Below are 24,275 nucleotides of genomic sequence, written 5' to 3' on the forward strand. Positions count from 1 at the left end.
CATGCATTTCCTGACATAATTGCACCTGTTAGGGAGTCCGGATCTCGGCTGGCCTGGATCTCCCGGTCATCAGTGCCTGGTTCTTGCATCAGCCATCTTCCATGAGTGGAACGGCGCTCCTTATATACCCTCCAGGTGGCCACGTAATCAGACGTGCCTCCCAAAATCAAGGACTTTGATACACAGGTTACTGCCCAAATAGCACACACACAGGACCACACAACTGGGCCACCACAAGGGGAAACCCACAGACGCAATGAGGATTGCCATGATGACGATGGCAGATCAATCATTCTTATTAGCAACTGACAAAGAGTATTAGAGACTGAGAGTATGAAGAGATCCTGACAGTTTGAGAGGCAACTACTCAGAGATCCAAGCAGAGAAATGCTGGCGCTGCGTAGCTGCAAGGAGTCGATCACTTCGGGGTGAGCCACGGCTAACTCTTGGAGCCAATGTAGAAAAGTCTTTTCCCTAGAGTCCAAAATATTTTTATTTACTCCAAAGCGCAGCCAAAGTATGCCTAAAAGAAAAACATAAGTGCAATCATTTGAATATTGAGAATCAACAGAGCCTGATAATCCCCCAACTCAGCTCCTGGATCATTGTTGAATCTTTGAGTTTTATGTCATCCACATAAATTAGATGACAGAAACAAATTTTCTCACTGCATCTATAATTAATTGTCCAGCTGCAGACTGTTAGACTTTGTCCAATCACAGTGAGGCATTGTGTAGTTGGTGCTTTTAATCAGTTTTCAGTAAATAATATCAATACAAATCGATGGAACACAAAATGTCAATAAAATCACTGTCCTTCTAAAGTCTTTCATAAAATTGAAAAAGTGCATTGAATCATATCAAATTGTATTGTTTGCCAAAGATTGTGATACATATTGTATTGTGAGAAGAATATTGTACATCGTATTGTGAAATCATTGTGTCATAATACCCCCAGACAGAGCCTTCACTTCTACTGTCCATAAGCTCTGGGACAGTCACTCCACCAGCATCAGATCTGCTGACAAGGTGGAATGAAGTTGTAGTTCAGCACCAACCTTTTAAAATGTCTCCTGGGTGATTCTGGGGTTAATGGCCTTCTTCCTTGAAGTTCATTTTCCTCTTTTTAACTTCTTTGTATTGCATTCATGTGATGCTTTGTTTTTATGCATTAAGGATTTTTAGTGTGAAACTCTTGGTGATTTCCTCTGTGAACATTGCTGGATGAATATTTTCTGACTTCCTAATTGTTCCTGGTTCCTCCACAGAGTGGACCAGCAGAGCTCAGAGGTTCCCAGTGGTCCATCTGCCCAGCAGCATCAAACACAGCTGGACTCCATATTTATGGTCTGTACATGAACAACTGTTTCATGGGTTTTGTTCACATTCAACTCCATGCTGCACTTTGTAGACCAGAGGCTCCATGGCTCCATGAATTCAGTCCCATGTGTCCATCTATTATTCTATTCCAGCTGCTGGAGGACGACATTGTTACTTTTGTGAAGAACGAGCTGAAGAAGATCCAAAAAGTTCTGATTCCAGATTACCCAGAACATTCAGAGAGTCAGAGAGATGATGAGGTATTGGGAGGTGAAAAAGAAGAAGAGAGGAGGAGCAGCAAAGAGGCAGTGATGAAGATCACACTGAATTTCCTGAGGAGGATGAAGCAGGATGAGCTGGCTGACCGTCTGCAGAGCAGTAAGAGGATTTCTACAAAGATTTAGCCAGATGGATAAATCAGACATTTATTGGTGTCTGAAGAGAAAGAATCACATTAATTAAAATCATCTAAAGAAGATGATTTTATTTTGTTGATGATTTTACTTCTTGTGTTAATTCAGAACATCTTGCTGCCGTTTGTCAACATGAACTTAAATCTGGTCTGAAGAAGAAGTTCCAGTCTGTGTTTGAGGGAATTGCTAAAACAGGAAGTCCAACCCTTCTGAACCAGATCTACACAGAGCTCTACATCACAGAGGGAGGGACTGGAGAGGTCAATGATGAACATGAGGTCAGACAGATTGAAACAGCATCCAGGAAAACAGACAAACCAGAAACAACAATCAGACAAGAAGACATCTTTAAAGTCCCACCTGGAAGAGATCAACCAATCAGAACAGTGATGACAAAGGGAGTGGCTGGCATTGGGAAAACAGTCCTAACACAGAAGTTCACTCTGGACTGGGCTGAAGACAAAGCCCACCAGAACATCCAGTTCATATTTCCATTCACCTTCAGAGAGCTGAATGTGCTGAAAGACAAAAAGTTCAGCTTGGTGGAACTTGTTCATCATTTCTTTAGTGAAACCAAAGAAATCTGCAGCTTTGAACACTTCCAGGTTCTGTTCATCTTTGATGGCTTGGATGAGAGTCGACTTCCACTGGACTTCCACAACAAGGAGATCCTGACTGATGCTACAGAGTCCACCTCAGTGGATGTTCTGCTGACAAACCTCATCAGGGGGAAACTGCTTCCCTCTGCTCTCCTCTGGATAACCACACGACCTGCAGCAGCCAATCAGATCCCTCCTCAGTGTGTTGGCATGGTGACAGAGGTCAGAGGGTTCAATGACCCTCAAAAGGAGGAGTACTTCAGGAAGAGATTCAGAGATAAGAAACAGGCCAGCAGGATCATCTCCCACATGAAGACATCACAAAGCCTCCACATAATGTGCCACATCCCAGTCTTCTGCTGGATCACTGTTACAGTTCTGGAGGATGTGTTGGAGACCAGAGAGGGAGGAGAGCTGCCCAGAACCCTGACTGAGATGTACATCTACTTCCTGGTGGTTCAGACCAAAGTGAAGAAGGTCAAGTATGATGGAGGAGCTGAAACAGATCCACACTGGAGTCCAGAGAGCAGGAAGATGATTGAGTCTCTGGGAAAACTGGCTTTTGATCAGCTGCAGAAAGGAAACCTGATCTTCTATGAATCAGACCTGACAGAGTGTGGCATCGATATCGGAGCAGCCTCAGTGTACTCAGGAGTGTTCACACAGATCTTTATAGAGGAGAGAGGTCTGTACCAGGACAAGGTGTTCTGCTTCGTCCATCTGAGTGTTCAGGAGTTTCTGGCTGCTCTTCATGTTCATCTGACCTTCATCAACTCTGGAGTCAATCTGATGGGAGAAAATCCACCATCTTCTTTCTCTATCGCACAAATTTTCACATGGTACTGTGTGAACCTGGGAAGTCAGCCTATCTACTGGTACCATAAGGACATGTTTTTTAACAAATCAAATAACAAGTCTCTCCATCAGAGAGCTGTTGACCAGGCCTTACAGAGTCCAAATGGACACCTGGACTTGTTCCTCCGTTTCCTCCTGGGACTTTCACTGCAGACCAATCAGAGACTCCTACAAGGTCTGCTGACAAAGACAGGAAGTAGCTCACAGACCAATCAGAAAACAGTTCAGTACATCAAGAAGAAGATCAGTGAGAATGTGTCTGCAGAGAAAAGCATCAATCTGTTCCACTGTCTGAATGAACTGAATGATCGTTCTCTAGTGGAGGAGATCCAACAGTCTCTGAGTTCAGGAAGTCTCTCCAAATAAAGTGTCTCCTGCTCAGTGGTCAGCTCTGGGTTTCATCTTAGTGTCATCAGGAAAAGATCTGGATGTGTTTGACCTGAAGAAATACTCTGCTTCAGAGAAGGTTCTTCTGAGGCTGCTGCCAGTGGTTAAAGCCTCCAACAAAGCTCTGTAAGGACACACATTGTTACTGTTTTTATTGTTGATCAGGTGAAATGAGTAGAGGAATTTATCTAGAATATATATAATACAGAGTTAGAACCTTTGTTAAATTCACTGTTATACAGACAAAAAGAGATTTTTTAAGCTAAACAGTCATTAATATCTAAAATATCTCTTAAGAATTTGAATTAATATGAGTCACAAGAAGATTTTATTTCCTATTCGATCAATAAGCCATTTTATAATTTTAATTTAAGTACAGCAATAGAAATAATAATAAATAATTATAAATTAAAGAAGAGATAACTATTATAAACGTTACATTAGAATCAGTTTGAGCCTCACAGCCTGAATCTGATGACCAACTGCTGCCTTATTTGTTCGTCTCTCTTTTATTTTACCAAGACTGCCAGAACCACTTTGGGTCCAGATTGGGTTTTAATAAAACCTCTTTGTTAAAAACATCATCTGGTCTGGACTTTGTATTTAGTGAGTTCTGTGTGATGACATGAGGATGGTAACATATTGGTGGCCCAACTTATTGCAACTAAATGTTTAAAATATATTTGGAGGTTCGTTCAATGTTGATATTTATGAATGTAATTTTAATTGTGTGTGTGAAAGTGTGTTTTCCATGTGTTTAGTGACCTTTAGTGTCAGGTTGGTGTTTTTGGAACTCTTTCATTTAAATACTGGGTTAAATTCCCTGTATTTAATGTTTGGCTGTTTTTGGATTGTTTTACGTGCATTTTTCATTCTTTTTTTCCCCTACATTAGTTTTAGTTTATTTTTTTTTTTTTTTTTTTTTTATCAAACAACATGAGTTTGGAGTTTTTTTTTTATACAATCCTTTTATAGAACAATTTGATTCTTTTTCAAAAGAATATTTGTTTTTATCAGTTGCTGCTCAGGTTTCCATCTCTGTATCCAACAGTTAAAACATGTAAAGATGAAACTGTAGATTTGCTCTTTTTGATTCAAACTGCTGTTTTCCCTCAAACCAGCTCTGATGCTGATCCTCAAACTGAGCCTGATGCTGATCTTCAGCCCAGCCTTGATTCTCAGGCTTCATTGGACTCTTTCTGTTAAAACTGACATGGATTCATTTAGTTCATAGAGGAATTTAATATTTCTCTTGCCAGCCTCCTTGTTGCCTTTAGTTCAGTCCTTCATGGCTGGAGACTGTTAAGAATTAAAGAGGAATAACTTGATTTAGCTCGTTAATTCATTCCTCTGATCCCAGATTCTTGAGCCTCAATATGAGCATCAAACTGAGCAGCAAGAACAATCATACAACATCAGACTTCAGCTATCCAGAGTTTTATCCAGAGAAAATCAATTCAAGAAGAATGTTACAAGAAGCATCTCACCTAGATGATCAAAAGTCCAAGACATGACAAAACAGAAATAATTGCACAAGTTGAAAGAAAGTAAAGACAGAAAATGCATTTTCTGGGAATCGTGAACTCGGGCAGAAAGCAATTCGAATTCTCTGTTGCAAACGAAACTTTTATAAGCCTGTGCCTTTCTCTAAATTTAAATATATGCATTAGGAGGTGTGTTTTTCCTTTGTGTGGGCTGTCTTAATGTTAATTATTATCTCATGCTAAAGAGCCCCAAAGGCAGATATATAGATTGTCAAACTGGGTCTTTGCCGTACCAGGCGTCTCCTGCAAACTCTCCCTCAGCTAAATTTACGACCTATGCCTGTTTTGGTTTTCTGCCTCAGTGATTGAACTAGAACGTGTTTGTGTTTTACTGAAACAAAATCTAATGCTAAATACTAACTATAAGTGTGGATCTAAAACTAACTAATTCAAAACATGCTTAAAGAAATATATTTAATTCTAGTATGGATAAAATTATTTATAAAAAGTTTTAAGATCCTAGTGAACTTTTGAACCATGCTAAGGAATTTGTTAATTGCCTGGCAGATAGATGCCCTGTCTATAGATCAGTTAAGGAGTCTAGGCCTGTCTTTCTGTAGAATCCTCCCTATAGAATATATGTAAAATCTGAGAGTGGCCATTTGTTTTAGTTTGGATCTTTATCTAAATTTATGTGAACGTAGAGTGTGTACTTTAACTTTCTATGGTATATTTCATATGTATCAAGACTATCCTGTGCAGTATTGTGCTAATTTAAAAATCTATTTCAACAAGACCCAGATGTAGACGAACCAGTTCACAACAAAAGGCAACATAAATATAAAAAAACAGTCCATTATATCAATAAAGACACATTTTGATGAATTGTTTATTTCCTCCCTGTCTCCTCAGATGAGTGGCTGTAACCTCTCAGAGAGAAGCTGTGAAGCTCTGTCCTCAGTTCTCAGCTCCCAGTCCTCCAGTCTCAGAGAACTGGACCTGAGTAACAACAACCTGCAGGATTCAGGAGTGAAGCTTCTCTCTGCTGGACTGAAGAGTCCAAACTGCAACCTGGAAACTCTCAGGTAACTCTGGGCCATCCATCCATCCATCCATCCATCAGTTTCAGACCTTGGTCTCTACCTCAATGTTCTCATTTTCTCATCATGTGATGAATTGTGTGTCTGCAGCTTATCAGGCTGTTTGGTCTCAGAGGAAGGCTGTGCTTCTCTGGCCTCAGCTCTGACCTCCAACCCCTCCCATCTGAAAGAGTTGGACCTGAGCTACAATCATCCAGGAGACTCAGGAGTGAAGCTGCTGTCGGCTGGACTGAAAGATCCACACTGGAGACTGGAAGCGCTCAGGTAAGGAGGAACCTGCTGCAGGAGCAGAGAAGGTCTGATAGAGGAGGAAGAGGGAGAAATGTCTTTAGTCAGTCTGCTGGGAAATATTTAGTTTGAAGCTGAATGTTTATTTTGATAATTAAATATTTAGATGCCTCATCTGGAGGCAGAGATCATCACCCAGTTTTCTGGAATATTCTCCAGACTAAGAACGGATCACAAGGAAAATTAAAGAGTGAGATGGTTTAATAGTTTCATAGAGACTCTGACTAAATTAATAAAATAAGTTTCAGTTAGATTTCCATGATGATCTATTGATGGCAGAAACTTTAAAACAATATTTGATGGAGCTTCAGACCAATCAGCCCCAAGAAGAAAAGATGAGAAGAAAAGTAACTCCATGTTGGTCAGATGGATGTTTAAAGTTCTGGGAGAGAAAAATAAAAAACTTTAGATTTTAAACAAAACTCACAACTTTCAGGATTTAATAAAATATAAATTACATAAAAAGTAAAGAAAACAATTCATGAGGCAAAGAAGAAAGTGAGAATTTTAAGTTTCATCCATTTAGTAGTTTGATGTCCACCAGGGGGCGACATCTGGAAAATGAAAAAGAATGAAAGGAATCAGGAGAGAATGGAAATCCCTTGTTTTCCAGAGGAAATGAAGAATTGCAGTGAATGATGGTGAAAAAGTAGAATTGTGCTCTGTTGACTGGTAGAAATTAAAAAACAATAATAAAACCTTTTAGACAGATCCAAGAAAAGACTAATGTGTTCAGGTTTCCAGTAGTTGGGAAAGCTTTTGGGAATGTTCAATAAAATTTGGGAAAAATTCCCAACATGTTGGAAAAAGGCAGAGATCCTTCATGTTGGAAAACCAGGAAATATCCATCCGACCAATCAGATTCCAGATCCACAGCTCTGACGTCACCTTTAGGATCAATAATGGAATGGTAATAAGAGAAAGAATCAGATTTTATTGATAAAATAGAGGGATGATATCAGCCCATCAGATGGTTTAGAAGAGGGAGAGGAAGCATCATGGGACTGCAGAGGTCCTTCACCTGATCCTGTTGTTGGGACAAGAACTTTGTTCCTGAACTTAAGGACATTTTTCATGTTTCTGTACGTAAGTAGATTTAATCCTGGGAACTTTTACTCCACTACATTTTACAGTATCTGTACTTTCTACTTCACTACATTTCTATAAAGCGTTGCGTTACAAGTTACATCCAAGTCGCTTTGAGCTTTTTGATTTGTTGGTTAGTTTGAAAGTAATCAATGATTCTGGTGCCTTTGCCTCCCTGATATCATGAACTGCTAACTTTCAAAAATTTACCATCAAATCTGAAAAAAGGACAGAGGAAAGTTAAGCTGCTAAACGCTGTCTGAGATTTGGATCTGAAATTGATTTAAGTTAGTAAAGTTTTATGTAATCTTACCAGCTTGTAGATTAAATCGACTGCAATAAATGAAACAATTAAATAGTTGTAAGCAGCTGAACTGGCAGTAACATTGATTACTGCATGGAGCGCAGCGTCTCCTGCCATGAATGTCCCAGTAACGTTAAACTGGATTAATGTCAATAATCTCATATAGAATAGAATAGAATAGAATAGCATTTGTTGTCATTGAACAGGATTCAACGAAATTTCTATTGCAACTCCCGTGCAAAAAGTCAAAATATACAATATTAAATAAACAAACACACAATAATAATATATACAACTAAATTAACTAAAGGCACTCAACCATACCAAGAAGAAGCAGCAGGTCCAATTATGGTAAAGTGCAGTGCAGATGATGTTCATATTTACAGTCATATTCAATAAATTAGAATATAATTCCCATGAGGCTCATTTGTCAGGTTTTAAAACAACTTTGGCAGATATTAAACATATTTTTCATTAGACCCTGTTGAAATAGAATTTTAAATTAGCACAATAGTACACAGGCTAACCTTTACTTTAAGACAAACTTAGATAAAGATCCAAACTAAAGCAACTGCTCACTCTCTGAACTTCTATAAATTCTAAATGGCCTAGACTCCTTAACTGATCTATCATGGGAGTCTATCTGCCAGGCAATTAACAAATTCCTAAGCGTGGTTCAAAAGTTCACTAGGATCTTAAAACTTTTTATAAATAATTTTATCCATACTAGAATTAAATATATTTGTTTAAGCATATTTTGAATTAGTTATTTCTTAGACCCAAACTTATAGTCATTATTTTGCATTAGATTTTGTGCAAGCTTGTTTAAAATACAAACCTTTAGAACCAGTTCAGCTCAATAATTCAGTTGTATCTGTGGAAGATGAACAGATTTGATGTGAAATGATGAAATTCTTCATTTCTATCTGATGTTCCAGCAGATCTGTAGAAAATGGAGCTGCAGCTCTCAGATATTTCATGTTTTCTATCAATGAATCCACTGATTAAAGCAGGAATCTCATCTCCATGTTCTCCTCCAGAGGTTCCCAAGGTTTGTTCCTGGAAGCTGCTGCTGGTTCCTCCAATCCAGGCTCCGCCCCCTTTAGAGGAAATCTGTCCATATATGGCGCTAAGAGTCGCCTTGATGCTGCAAAGCTTTGTTCAGGGATGAGATGTCAGGATGTTGGAGTCAGTCTGTTCCAGGCTTTAGTTGTTCTCCTCATGAGGAGCTGAAGTCTCTGACAGGAACGTGGAGCTGAACAGGAGAAGAACTTGAAGCTTCTTCTTGGCCTCTGATTGCAACAGCAGGACAATCCAACATTTTAGTCTGACTTCATCTGGAAATATTTCTTTGACCCTCAATCAGTGTGAAGGCAGGACAAACTGATTCCTGCCACTGGATGATCAAACTGCCATCCAGTGTGGATGGATCAGGTATCCAGGTGTTGATCAGAGTTTAGATTGATTGTATTTTAATGCTGATTATTAAATCAGGTGGAGCTTCCAGAAATGTTTCCTTAGTTTCCTGATGTCCTTTTAGGCTTCAGTGAGTTTCTTCAGGTTGTTACTGAGGGATTTCCTTTCTCCTCTCTGTTGGAGCTTTTCCTGTGTTTGGAGAAATGAGTTGTGCTGCAGCAGCACCAACTGTCCTTCCTACATCCACTGCAGTTTGCAATCCAGATGTTGGACTGTTCCTGTCTCAGTGGAGGACAATGTGTGTCTGAGAGACATGTAATGTCCATGTTTGCTGCTGAAAGAGACTGATGGTCTGACCCCCCTCCTCCTTTCAGGGTGGAGCCTGCTGGAGGCCGATTCTTGACTCCAGGTCCATGGAGATGTAAGTGTGTTTTTCATCTGATTCATGACAACAAAGCAGCTCACATTCAACCATCTTCAAACTGTCACATCACTCATTCAGGAGTCAAAGTGTCAATAAATGATCAATAACTGCAGCTGGATTGTGTTTGTTCTCCATCAGATTCCTGTCAACTCACCATCGACACAAACACAGTGAGCAGAAAACTCAAACTGTCTGAAGACAACAGGAAGGTGACATGGGTGAAGGAGCTTCAGTCATATCCTGATCATCCAGACAGATTTGATATATATCCTCAGCTGCTGTGTAGAACTGGTCTGACTGGTCGCTGTTACTGGAGGTTGAGTGGAGAGGAGAAGTTTATATATCAGTGAGTTACAGAAGAATCAGCAGGAAAGGAATCAGTGGAGAATGTTGGTTTGGATGTAATGATCATTCCTGGAGTCTGATCTGTTCTGATGATGGTTACTCTGTCTGGCACAATAACATAGAAACTCGTCTCTCCTCCTCCTCTGTCTCTAAGAGAGCAGTGTATGTGGACTGTCCTGCTGGCATTCTGTCCTTCTACAGAGTCTCCTCTGACTCACTGATCCTCCTCCACACCTTCAACACCACATTCACTGAACCTCTGATTCCTGGATTCTGGCTCAAATCTGGTTCCTCTTCAGTGTTTCTTTGCTGATTTAGACTTTAGACTCTAAAGAGTCTAAAGTTTTTCCTCCTGTCAGAGAAACTCTCTCACTGTTGAACAGATGTTCAGTCTCTACAATCTATTTCTTGGTGAAACGATTCTGATTGAGTCCTTGGAAACTTTTTCTTCTTCCAGTCCTTTAAGATGGAAGCTGGGATTATTCCAGGATTATTCCTGGATCCACATTTTCATTTTCTTTTCCACTCAAAGGTTCACACTGAATATCAGAAAGTTGTTTCCCCTTTTCCATAGCTTTCATTCGCGCCTCAAATTTTATTGAAATTTTGTGCAGTTTTTCTAAAATACTAGACATTTTCTGTTTCTTTTGTTTTCATTTTTTCCTACACTCATAAAATTAAAATGTTAGATCTCTTTTGTTCTATTTGCTGCAGCTATACTTCACGTGTATCAATGAAGGAAAACATTTTTTTTTCTCATGTACTTGATTCATTTGTTTCTCGTTTTAATCTTTTATTTTGTTTAAATTTAAATATTTCAAAAATATATATTTTTGGTCTTTCAGAAAGTCCTGATTTAAAGTAAAACATTCCCATCCCATGAAGGTCAGAGGTCAATGCTTTGAAGCACAATGTGGGAACATCTTAATATTTTCTGTTTCATTCAGAACTTCTACCTGAAACTCAGAACCTGCAGACATGATCTGAATCTTCAAGATGACTATTTTCCTAAAACATTCCATATTATTTTTCTATCATACAGTTATAATCTCTAATGATTTTTTTAATTGGTGGAATTCCATGGCACAATGTATTAACTCATTCCAGATCATTCACTCTCTGGATGTCCACTAACGGGATCATAATACCAAAATATAATTTTCTTTGCAGAAGCCAACAAATCAGCTTTGTGGCCGCTCTGCCTCTGAACTCTTTAAGAGAAGCCTTGTTTCAAAGAAAAGTCTTTTTAGGTTTCTCAACATGTCCAGTTCCCTGAATTTAGGAAACTAAAACTACATCAAAACTTGTCTTATCTCTATTCCCAGATGGACCACTAACCTATCCTTACCCCAACCTCTTGGTGTTATGACAGGAAAGAGTTCAAGCTCAAAATTCTTCTGTTTTTCTTGCTTCCTCTAAGGCTCAAGGATGAAAAACATGCATGTAGAAACTATTTTGCTGCTCCTTTAGGGTTTGGCACTTGTATCACAGAGTATGTTTCAGTTTCGTCTAAGTTTTAAAATTTGGGGACTTTGGTTGCTTGACTTCTAAGGTGATAACTCTTTGTATCATAAACTGGTGTTTTACCACAGGGACTACATATAATAGGAGTTATTTTCACCTTTATCTGGCAGCGTAAGATATAAAAGTGCTGTTGCTGCTGGAGCTGCTGCGAGTGGGGGTTGCAACTCACTGGAGCTTCATTGTCCTCTGGTCCAACAAACAAGCTTGTTGCTTCCTCCTGTTTATTATTTAATTTGATTTGCAACACTCTATTTCTTCCTCCTTTTCTTTCCACTCTGCTGCTTTCTTCTTCCTCAAGATATTTGTAAGTTAAACATCACGTTTAACTGAGATTTGAAGGGCCCAGTAGCTCAAAGTCCTTTGGCTGACTTTTGTAGGTTAAATATCATCAATGTTTTATTTGCATTGTTATGGCACTTGACTTGATGTAGTTTTTGATTGTTGATTCTATGTTCCATGTTTTTGTGTTTATTATGTAAAACACTTTGAAATGCCTTGCTGCTGAAATGTGCTATACAAATAAAATTTGATTGATTGATTCCTATAGTTGCTTTTAACCATGTCCCACTACAGCTTAGTATTGGTTCTCTACAGTTAGTTCCAGATGCACAAGTGTCACAAAAGAAAGTGATCTTTTTCCTGTGGAGCGAGAGAATTAACAAAGTCCAAACCTTGTTAAAGAGAGAACAAAATACAGCTTTATTTCATCTGCGCAGATGGAGAGCACAACAGTTACACTGTTCAGAAGAGCTCTAACTAGATAAAGGAAAACACCTCTCTGATATACTGCATACTGTTCTTCATACACAGATACCTATGATAAGAAGCACAGCCCTCCATGCACAGACAGGCCTCAACATATCAGATTATTACACACAGAGAAAAATGCAGCCTTCAGTTAAAAACAGGTTTCAGGCAGTTTGTTATTAGGTACAGTTTCTATGTCTAATAATAATCGCCCAGTCTTTGAGTCTGGTCTGTTTCCTGTGAAGTACAAAACTATTTGCTTATTGCCTGTTGCTAGGCTTCTGGCTCTGGTGGTTTTCATGTGTTCTATTAGAGATATTCAATAATTAATCATGTTAACATCACAGGTGATCAGTTCTGAACCAGAACTGTCATGTGGTCCTAGTCCCAGGTTTGGAGGACCTGCAAACAAAATTTCAAATGGGCCGAGGTTATTTCTTCGTCATCTTAATGCAATTGGAAGAACCTGTACCCAGTTGAGACCCGTTTTTCAATTTTAATTTCAGTCCCATTTTCACGTTCCACTGCCCCCCTGACTGTGGGTGGTATGAACAATGTTTTGTTAAGTCCAGATTTAACATTTTTGAGAGTTCAGTTAAGATTTGATTTGCAAAATGTTTACCATTATCACTAGAAATTTTCCTTGGCAGTCCCCAGTGGCAAATAACCTCCCTTAAAAGGATTTTTGCAATGGTGGATGCATCTGCAGTCTGAACTAGGAATGCTTCAAGCCATTTTAAAAACATGTTGACCAGCACCAAACAATATTTTTTCTTTTCACAAGATATTAGTTCAATAAACTCAATCATAACCTGCTGAAAAGGTGTATATGTCTGTGGGTGTGCTCCTGTTCCTTCCATTTTGTGACCTTTTGCAATGTTGTTTTAAGCACAAATAATGCAGTTTTCACAAGAAATTTGAGCTGTGTTTGAAAAATTTACTGTAAACCACAATTTATCCATTTCTCTTAACATACCCCTGTTTGATGGGGTGGAAACATTTTTTAGGAAGGTAAGGATTGTCACTGGAACCAATCCAAACATCATCTTTTAGAACAGCACCATGTTTTACGAAGATGTTGCATGAGATTGAAAATCGTTTAGTGTAAAAAGGGCAACGGTACTGAGTGTTTTTGTACTTTGCCCAGCACGGAAGTTTAATGGCATTTGTGCTGCGGCTTTTGCAGCCGTGTCAGCTGCCACATTGCCTAGCGAGATGGGGTCTTTGGAACTGGTGTGAGCTGCACATTTAACTACAGCAATAGCCAATGGGAGCATTACAGCATCTAAAAGTTTAGAAACAAGTTTGTGATGCAAAATGACTTCCATCTGACCTCAAAAAGCAGTTTCCACAACGCTCCAAAATCGTGAACAACTATATATATATCAATAATGAAACTATATTATTGAATTGACAGCAGAGGATATTCCTTGAATTGCTTCAGGTTTTAGGGGATATTGATGTTCATGGGGTCTTAAACTTGATTTTGAGGTGATGTGAATTGGAACTTGACCTTTAATTAAGCCAACATCAAATTTGTGAGCAGCCCAAAGATGATCAGGTAATGTGTCAAGTACTGGATCAAGTACTGGAAGTGTCAGCTCTGTATCAGTCATGAGCTGTAATCAATGTTGTTCTGACTCTCCCATCTATTCCTTCCTCATAAATCCTGCTCTTACCTTTCCCTGCTGCTGAATTTCCTGATCCTTGCTGGTCCACTAGACCTTACCCTGAATACCACCACTAAGCTGCTGTCTGCAGGAGCTGGAACTCCTCCATCTGGAAACCCCACACTGCACCAACTCCTGGGAAACCCACATACTCACCTCCACTCATGTTAAACCTCAGACAGTAAGCCAAAATCTGGTTACACCATCTTTCCCTTCATTACTCCCCTGTCTTACCGATCACCTTTTCTCATTTCCTCCTCTGGCCTGGTTTCTCCTTTCTGCTGCAGATCAATGCCTCTCCACCTTCTCTCCATAGTATTTAATTAAATACATTTGTCAACACTGCTTTTCGTGTCTGTAGTTGCTTGCCTTTGAGTCCTGGTAACCTCTCAGCATTATAATTTAATGAACAATGCTGCAGGTAAATTACTCTGTTTGGCAAATAATTCTGGACATAAACATATTTACAATCTTTACATATGGAAAATAGTAGATGTTAGCTTTTTTAGCTAATGTGGTAATGGCAGTAACTGTAATATGAAGGTGATTATCTTAATTGAGGCATGTTTGTTTCTCCATACACCAGTTTGTTTCTATTAATTTGCTAATAACATAATTAATAACTTAAACTAATGGTTGTTTCTCCATAATAATAAATCTAATCAATTTGATTTGTTAAAAAGAGCAACAGTTATTAAAATACAAGATGGTGACTTTACTCAATTAACAGCAGAAGTGTTTGGTTTTATTATTACCACTATTAATGGACAAAATTCCTGATGTTTCCAACTGATTTTAGTATTTAAAGTTCAGAGCCTGAACATCACTGAATGGAGGAGTGAAGGTTTCCCAGCATTCAGTCTAAAGAAGCTCAGCTCTTCTCAGCTCTGAGACATTTCTGAATAAATCCCCGTCAGTGAATCTGCAGACCTGCTCAGATCCAAACATCCCATTTTCCAGGAGTCACTGGTTTCATCTGTTGTTGTTCCAGCTGCTGAGGTCAGAATCCAGCTGTAAAACCTGGAGGTTGAATGTTCAGATTCTCTCCTCCAAACATCCCCCCTCCCTCCAGCTGTGGAGGAGAACAGCTGGAAAACAGCTGCATGTGTAAATAATGAGTCTGGAACAAGCTGCCACCTCTCTGCTGCTTGATAGACTCTGACTTTAATTCAGGTTGATGATTGAAATGAAATTTCAACCTGGATCAGCAGAACCTCCTCAGCTGATCCTGGTTTTAACCAGAGACTGTCCTCACTCTGCTCACCACACTAACATCATGATCAATGATTATATAGGAGCTTTAGGAATAATCTGCATTAGAACAATGTGTGGTTTCAGTTGCAGTAGTGTGGTGATGTTAAGGATTATAGTTTAGTTTTTCTGATTATTTCATGTTTGTATTTATATTCTGACCAGTTACTGCAGCAGGAATCAACCAGCTGCTCTTTTCTCTGGACTCTTTTCTCCTCTAATTATGTTTCATTCATAACATCCATGAAAACACAAGATTAAAAAACATAATGAAAGATTAGCACAAAGAAAACCAATCAAGTGTTGGTAGCAGCATCATCATCATGAACCATCATGAAACATTTTCATCAGAACTTCTCTCCTTCCTCATGAAGATTTGATCAACCTGCCTCTGATTTTACAGCAAACCTTCTGCTGCTCTGAAAGAACAAACTACAAACCAGGTGAGTTTCACATAATCAGTTATTCAACATTTATAACACCTGGACTTTGAACTCTTGTGGTTTATGTCGGGTAAAAGTCCAGTTCTGTTGTGTCTCTGTTCAGGTTTGGCATTAGTCTGGTTCTCCTGTGGTTCTGTTGGGTCTCAGTTTTTTTAGATTTTCTTCTTCAAGTCTTTGGATTGTTTGAACAAACTGTAAGTTTAATTTTGTTTTTTCTACTTGAAGTTTATCTAAAGAAGCTTTCCTACTTGTTTCAATTCTATGATATTTAGAGAAAATGTTGACTTTTAAATTCAACTCAAAGTTTAATTTCTCTACTGTTTGAAAGCTAAGCTACAGGATTATTAAATTATTGATAAATTGGAAGAAAAACATGATGAACAGCTTGATGTTTATTTATTTTGTTAATCTGGAAAACAGCTGCATCTGTAAATAATTCATCATTCATCAAACTCATTTATCATTTTATTTCCAGGAATCAAACTCCAGTCCAGACCAGTAACATCAAATTTCTTGCTGCTTCATTTCAAAATGAAATATATTCTTAAAATGTCTTTGATTCAGTCAGATTATTAAATAGTTGAACTTTGAGAATAATCTATTTGTAGTGTTTAATAATTAACTAACTAAAATCACTTCCTGTTTGTTCAGGTTGAATCAGTGAATGTAAATGTTGCTCCATGTCTCCATCTAGTGGACTGATAGTAGAAGTGCAGCAGCTGATGGCAGCTTCCTCTGCCTCTCTGCTGTCTGACTGCATTCACCTGACACTGATATGAAGCAGAGAAGAAGAGCCAATCAGAGGAGGAGCAGCTGATCTTTTTCCAGCACTAATGATGTAAGGATGATCAGAGTTGATGTGCAGATGAATGATGTGTGTTTCCTCTGCAGGTGAAGCTAGAAAGTGTGTGTGAGCTGATGTGGATTCAGCAGCATGGATCAGTGTGAGGACAGAGAGGAGGGAGTCCCTCCCTCTAAAACCACTCTGTGTGGGGAAGATGAGAGCCAGAGCAAAGGTCAGAGGTGAGGTCACCATCTCTAACTGTCCACAGCCCTTTTCACACAGCGTTCACTATATCAGGCCAGAACAGACGTGGTGATGAAGCTGCTGCTGCTCCTCTTTGCTGATTAACTTTTAATCATCATGTTTCTGTCAGGTTGCGTAGGCGACTCGAACTACGTTCACAACTTTGGTCCCATATCGCCCACATTGAATCTCCTGGATCTGCACCACCAGAGAGGTGAGATGTTTCCATCTGCTGTAACTGTTCTGTTCATATCTGTCATTGTGTGATGATACCAGGTTCTGTTGGGTTCTGTTGACGTGGGAACGTTAGACTCAATTTCAGGTCTTTTTTTTATTGCATCAGAATATAATACAATATAAAGAACGGGGGAAAACAAAAAAATGCCAGGGGTTACAATACATAAAAAAATAGAAAGTTTAATACCAGAAGCACAAACACAGGTTAGACAGTGTTTCAGGGAATAGAGTTAAATCATTTTAGGGCTTCAAGAGTCTGTATGAAGGGGTCACCAACCTTTTTGAGACTGGGAGTTACATCACGGGTAGAGTAACATGAAGGGCTACTTGTTTGATATGTCAGTGTCAAATTTATTTATATAGCACTTTAAAACGGGTATAAAACTGCACCAAAGTGCTGCACAGGAACAACAGTAACACAAATAGATAAAAACAGAATATCAAAAAAATCAGTTAAAAGCCAACGAATAAAAATGAGTTTTGAGAAGCGATTTAAAATGATCCAGGCTGCTAGCAGATCTAATCTGAAAAGGCAAATTGTTCCATAAATTAGGAGCAACAACAGAAAAAGCCCGATCTCCTTTCCTTAGTCGGGTCCGAGGGACTGGAAGTAAAAGCTGATTGTTTGATCTGAGGGTTCTGGACACAGACTGAAGTTTTAAAAGGTCCTGAAGATAAGGGGGAGCTAACCCATTTAAAACTTTATAAGTTAATAAAAGAATCTTAAAATCTATTCTATACATAACAGGCAGCCAGTGTAAATTGACCAGCGTAGGCCTTATATGGTCATGCTTCCTGGTTCCCGTAAGAAGCCGTGCCGCTGCATTCTGGATCATTTGAAGTCGATGAATCTGTGATTTAACTATGCCACTATATAAAGAATTACAATAATCCAGACGAGTGGTAATGAAGGCATGTATCAGTCCTTCAAAGTCCTTAAAACAAAAATAAGATTTGATTTTTGCTAAAATCCCTAGGTGATAAAAACTCGATTTAACGACAGAACTAACTTGTTTATCGAGCTTTAAACAGCTATCAAAATTAAAGCCAAGATTCCTAACTGAGGTCTCACAAAATTGAACTAAAGAACCCAGAATCTGATCTGGATTTGTAGTATAAAGACTTTGGCCAAATAATATAACTTGAGTTTTTCTTTGATTTAGGTGAAGAAAGTTTTGTTCCATCCAAGATTTAACTTCTGCCAAACAATCTGTCAATAGCTGAAGAGATTCATTTTTTCCATTTTTTACTTTAAGGGGCATATAAATCTGGACATCATCTGCAAAGCAATGAAAGGAAACGTTAAATTTATGAAAAATCTGACCTAGAGGTAATAAATATAAAATGAACAAAATGGGACCTAAAATTGAGCCTAAAGATTAACTGTGAAAATTCTGTTTTCTAAATAAGATTTGAACCATTCAAATACTGGGCCTCTCAGGCCAACACAATGTTTTAATCTGTTTAAAAGAATCTGATGATCAACAGTGTCAAATGCAGCGCTCAGATCTAAAAGTAATAAAACCGCAACATTGCCTGAATCAACTGTTAAAGAAGGTCATTATAAACTCGAAGCAAAGCTGTTTCAGTGCTATGAGCAACTTTAAACCCTGACTGGAATTTCTCAGTTATATTATTGACTTTTAGATAGAATTCAAGTTGAATATAAACCAATTTTCCGAGGACCTTAGATAAAAAAGGGAGTTTAGAAATGGGCCTAAAATTTGCTAGTACACTTGAGTCCAGATTGGGGTTTTTAAGGGGTTTAACCACAGCATGTTTAAGTATTGATGGGACACAACCTGACTGCAATGAGGCATTTATTACCATTAGGATATATAGGCTAGAAGTAAGAAAAACGTCTTTTATCAGACGAGTAGGAAGACAATCCAAAGGATAATTTGATGGCTGCAGATGTTTAATAACTGAAGTCAGTTCTTCTAAAGAAACTGGTTGAAAATGCTCCAGAATAGCTGTGCATTGCGGCATTTCATGGGAATCTAAAGCTACTCGGGTATTTGAGTAGCTTGAGTAGCTTTATCAGTGAAAAACTTAGAGAAAGCCTCACAAAGTTCAACAGAGGCTAAAGGGCCAGATGTAGTCAAAGGATTAACAATCCTATCCAGAACACTAAAAAGGACTTGAGGCCTATGTTTTTCAAAGCTACAAGATTAATGAAATATTTAGATTTTGCTAATTTAACATTATTCTGATAATTAAATAAACACTCTTTTAAAATTTCAAACGAAACCTGCAATTTATCTTTTTTCCACCTCCTCTCAGCACGCCTACATTCCCGTCTGAGTGCACAAGTGGTTTCATTGAGCCACGGCTCCAAACGTTTCTTATTTGTAGTTTTTATAGTTTTCAAGGGAGCTACTGTATTTAGAGCATTTAAGCATGTGTTGGTAAAATTTAAAATAAGACCTTCAACATCCAGATCGCTAAAGTATGGATATACATTTTCTTGGCTCAGCCTTTATTACAATAATATTATATATATATATGATTCCTTGCTGCCTGCTCATATTAATGTCAGGGACCACTGACAATAGTTATCAGTAATCATTCACCATGGTAGTTGTAAATTGCTCTTATGTGATCAGAAGTTCTCAGTTCAGAGTTTTAAGTTTGATTCCCTTTTGGAGATCTTCTCTGTGATTCTAAACTGGCCACAAGTGACTGAGAGTATTTATTGTTGCAGCAGCAGCTGTACACACTGTGAGATTGTACTTTAACTAAAAAAGAAAAGCTGTTGTATTTTTTATCCAACCATTTTAACAAAATTGTGGAGAGAAGATAAAGATCTTTTGTCCAAAACATTTTGTATGTAGCGTGTGAGTCTGTGGGGGTCAAAGGGTACGCCAAAGGCTAAATCTTATTGGTCAGTTTGTTTTTCCTGTGAGCTAAAAATGAACGAGGGGAGTTTGAACCTCCTGTTGTTCTAAGATCAGCCTGAGCTTTTCACAGTGTGCAGTTCTGGTGGGTCTTTTTTTTGTGGTTTCGCAAACTTAAAAGCTGACGGGTCACCCATTGGCTCACACCAGCAGATGTTGAAATAAACTGTCCAATAGATCAGAAGGTACGCACTAAATTATCACTGCAGGAGAACAACCACCTGTCCATCACGCATCATGTGCGCGCCGCACAAAACCAGCACAAACCTAAACCACTAAAGAAGCACACCTTTTTTTTTATTTTTACACAAAAGATGCTAAAACATAAAGACATGGAAGCGAAGCGATCCGTGTGATAAACAGAAAGAGGAGGATGTTGATTCCCAGGTTCAGGTGATGTCAGACGTCCAAAGGAGGAGAAGCTGAAGCAACAAAGTTTGCTTAATTTTTGGGGAACGTTTCCACTAGATTAAATCGTTTAACCCTCAGGAAGAGCGGCAGATTCCCGCCATCTCTCCAGTTAAGCAAACATCAAAGAAGCTCATAAACCAGCAACCCTCCAGAACCGAACACGGTAAAGCTCAACCAGGATCCAAACCGCTCTAAGTCCTACGGGAGGTTCAACTCTCTCACTCAACCAAAAATGTCCTTTTACTTTCTAAAATATTCAGGTTTAAGATGTTATTAACATTATGGATTGACTGAGAGTAATTGTTCAACAATAAGATTATTCCTAAAAGCTACAACTTGTGTAATAATTGGGAATATTTTTTTAGAACAGCTTTTTGTTGCATTGGGAATCTAATAAATTCCTAATTTCATTTTGAGGAATCATTTTAGGACCTTTTAGTCAGTCTCCTCAGTCTGATGCCTGAGGTTCTGGAAATAAGAACCATGAATAAAAATGAACTTGAAGCCCACAGCTCTGTTTCACAAAAAGATGAGAGCCAGAGCAAAGGTCAGAGGTGAGGTCACCATCTCTAACTGTCCACAGCCCTTTTCACACAGCGTTCACTATATCAGGCCAGAACAGACGTGGTGATGAAGCTGCTGCTGCTCCTCTTTGCTGATTCAGTTTTAATCATCATGTTTCTGTCAGGATCCATCAGAAACTCAAACCAGAACCAGAACCAGAACCCAGCTGTGTGTCCTTTGCGAGCCTCATGCTAAAGCGTCCGTCGAGATACTCTGGATCTTTTCTACCATCAGAGTGGTGAGATGTTTCTATCTGCTGTAACTGTTCTGTTCATATCTGTCATTGTGTGATGATACCAGGTTCTGTTGGGTTCTGTTATCATGGGAACGTTAGACTCAATTTCAGGTTATTCTTTCTTTATTTGCATTACAGAAAATATTAGACTATTTGTTGGACTGTATGCAAAGTTTAAAGAATGATTCAAAAACATAAAAATGCCTGATTTAATATTTTAAATTATGTTTTCATGATTTATGAAAAGCTCTTTTACATCAAGTTTCCATTTTCTATTTATGACAACTTGAATTAATAATTATTATAAATAATACACTTACAATTAGTTATTTTAATGAAGGAACAGGTCATCTAAGAGGAACTGGAAGAATGATCAATTTAATTATGTTATAGAGTTATACTCATAGAGGAATGAAATTGTCTCATTATGGGGTGGAAATTAAAGCAACCTCAGTAAAAAGCAATTTGTTAAAGTGTTTGGGATTTCATAAATAAGGTGGGGAGATATATTTTTCTGGAGGTTAAAAGAGTCCTTCAATAGCTGCAGTGTTCAAAAACATTATTTTTTGTAACCTGAGACCCCAAAATGTACCGAATTCAGAGAATCACTCAATTAGTGTTGATGAATAACAAGGACAGAAATCAGCCATAATGAACTTACTTTTAAATCCAGACACATAAATATCAGGTGGACATGACCTTTGATCCACAAACATTTAACTGCATTTTCTTCTGTTTTTGCATCAACTTCATTTTGTCCAAATGAAACGGACTCATTTATTTCATCCAATATTAATATTAACACAGAAACACAAAGGCAGAAGTACATTTCATTTCTAGGTTTCTATCTGGATTAGTCTGTAAGTCTGATTAAACACAGAGTAATGCTGAAAGAAAAGCTTTCTATAAATTAACTTTATAATTCTGGTTGCATTTCTGAGGTTCAAACATCCAAAACTGTGTATTATTTTCCACTTTTACAGTAAAACTAAATAATGTCTCCTGTGGATCTGATTCAGAACCAGATGGTCTCTAATGGACCATCTGGTTCTGATTGAAGCTCCATCAGAACCTCCTTGGATGGTCAGAGTAGAAAGGACTCCTGGTTCTGCTCCATGTCAGAAACTCAACACTAAATCACCAAACTTCTCTCAGTCATTTAAACCAACATGTTTGTCTCAGAAACTGATCTTTCTGCTCTTTAAACAAGGCTGGACATTATTCAGGAGGATCAATGATCAGGAACATGTTGGAGGATTGGACCGGTTCTGATGGGAATCATTAGAACATCAAGTTCACTCTAAGTAACAATCCTGTAAATTTACAGTAAGATACTGGCAGCTACAGATGACAGCATGTTACTGTAAATTTATTTTATTCTGACAGTTTTTGCTTTTAAGGTAAAAACTGTATAAAAACTGTAAAAAATGGTGAAATTCTGGTGAATTTAACTGCCAGTAATTTGCTGTAAAATTTCATGTTCAGGACTATAATAAAATGTTATTTTAATTTACTGTTATAATAAAAACAGTGATGAAACTAAATAAAGAGTAAAATACTGGCATCTGTAGCTGCCAGTATTTTACTGTAAATTTATAGAATTATTACTTAGAGTGAACTTGATGTTCTAAATGATTCCCATTTTATTCCCACGAATAAAAATGTACTTGAAGCCCACAGCTCTGTTTCACAAAAAGATGAGAGCCAGAGCAAAGGTCAGAGGTGAGGTCACCATCTCTAACTGTCCACAGCCCTTTTCACACAGCGTTCACTATATCAGGCCAGAACAGACGTGGTGATGAAGCTGCTGCTGCTCCTCTTTGCTGATTCAGTTTTAATCATCATGTTTCTGTCAGGATCCATCAGAGACTCAAACCAGAACCAGAACCAGAACCAGAACCAGAACCCAGCTGTGTGTCCTTTAAGAGCAACAGGTCAATGGGTCATCCCATTGATTTTAAATCTCCTGGATCTCCACCATCAGAGAGGTGAGATGTTTCTACCTGCTGTAACTTCAGTTTATATCTGTTATTGTGATCATGTGATGATACCAGGTTCTGTTGGGTTCTGTTGGGTTCTTAAGAACATTAGACTGAATATCAGGTTATTTTATTTCCATGTCTTACATCAATGCTTATGGTAACATGTCTAGTTAAAGACGTCGACACATCTTCCACCAGGTTAGTGATGTTAGAGATCAGCAAGTTAAAATCAACCAAACTTTAACTGAAATCTCTAAATCTGACCTGATTTTTCTCTAATCAATGAAACCATCATTCAGGCAGCCACACTGCCCCCTACTGGCCAGTTATTGGCACCATAACTAAACAATTACTGCTGATAAATAACAGAAAGCAATATTTTACTGGAATCAACTAACTTTTCTGCTACAAACTCTAAAATATATGTAAATAACAAATAAAAACCTCATTCAGGACACAAATTATGATGTTGACATGACCTTTGAACCACAAACATTTCATTGTATTTTATTTTGTTTTACATCAACTACACATTTTAAAGATAAAACAGATTCATTTATTTTGTCCAATATTATTTTCAACACAAAAACAAAAGGGCAGCAGTGAATTTAATTTATAGTTTAATATTTGGATCGTTCTCTAAATCCGACTGCAGACAGATTGATGCTGAAAGGAAACATCTGAATGAACTTTAAGATTCCAGTTTCACCTCTGAGGTTTAAACATCATCCAACATGGCGAATCATCAACCATTTCTACAGTTATAAAATAATACCTCATGTGGATCTGATTCAGAACCAGATGGTCTCTAATGGACCATCTGGTTCTGATTGAAGCTCCATCAGAACCTCCTTGGATGGTCAGAGTAGAAAGGACTCCTGGTTCTGCTCCATGTCAGAACTCAACACTAAATCACCAAACTTCTCTCAGTCATTTAAACCAACATGTTTGTCTCAGAAACTGATCTTTCTGCTCTTTAAAGAAGGCTGGACATTATTCAGGAGGATCAATGATCAGGAACATGTTGGAGGATTGGACCGGTTCTGATGGGAATCATTAGAACATCAAGTTCACTCTAAGTAACAATCCTGTAAATTTACAGTAAGATAATGGCAGCTACAGATGAAAGCATTTTACTGTAAAGTTATTTTATTCTGACAGTATTTTGCTTTTAAGGTAAAAATAGTATAAATACTGTAAAAAAACCTATAAATTCTGTTGAATTAATTGCCAGTTATTTGCTATAAAATTACATGTTAAATACTGT

General features: G+C 38.1%; 2 protein-coding genes across 2 annotated transcripts in view; both read left to right on the forward strand.

Moving 5' to 3' along the window:
- Nucleotides 1-24,275, forward strand: part of LOC129353042 (NACHT, LRR and PYD domains-containing protein 3-like) — a 77,118-nt gene that overhangs the window by 43,559 nt on the left and 9,284 nt on the right. The window lies entirely within an intron of this gene.
- The window catches only part of LOC129353068 (NLR family CARD domain-containing protein 3-like), a 59,457-nt gene continuing 57,822 nt past the window's right edge, over nucleotides 22,641-24,275 (forward strand). The window contains exon 1 of the mRNA XM_055022271.1: nucleotides 22,641-22,748. The gene's annotated coding sequence lies outside the window, so the exon portion shown is untranslated. The remainder of the gene's footprint in view (nucleotides 22,749-24,275) is intronic.

The sequence above is a fragment of the Poeciliopsis prolifica genome, unplaced genomic scaffold, assembly GCF_027474105.1.
Source record: "Poeciliopsis prolifica strain line A6 unplaced genomic scaffold, Auburn_PproV2 SCAFFOLD083, whole genome shotgun sequence".
Taxonomy (NCBI): Eukaryota; Metazoa; Chordata; class Actinopteri; order Cyprinodontiformes; family Poeciliidae; genus Poeciliopsis; species Poeciliopsis prolifica.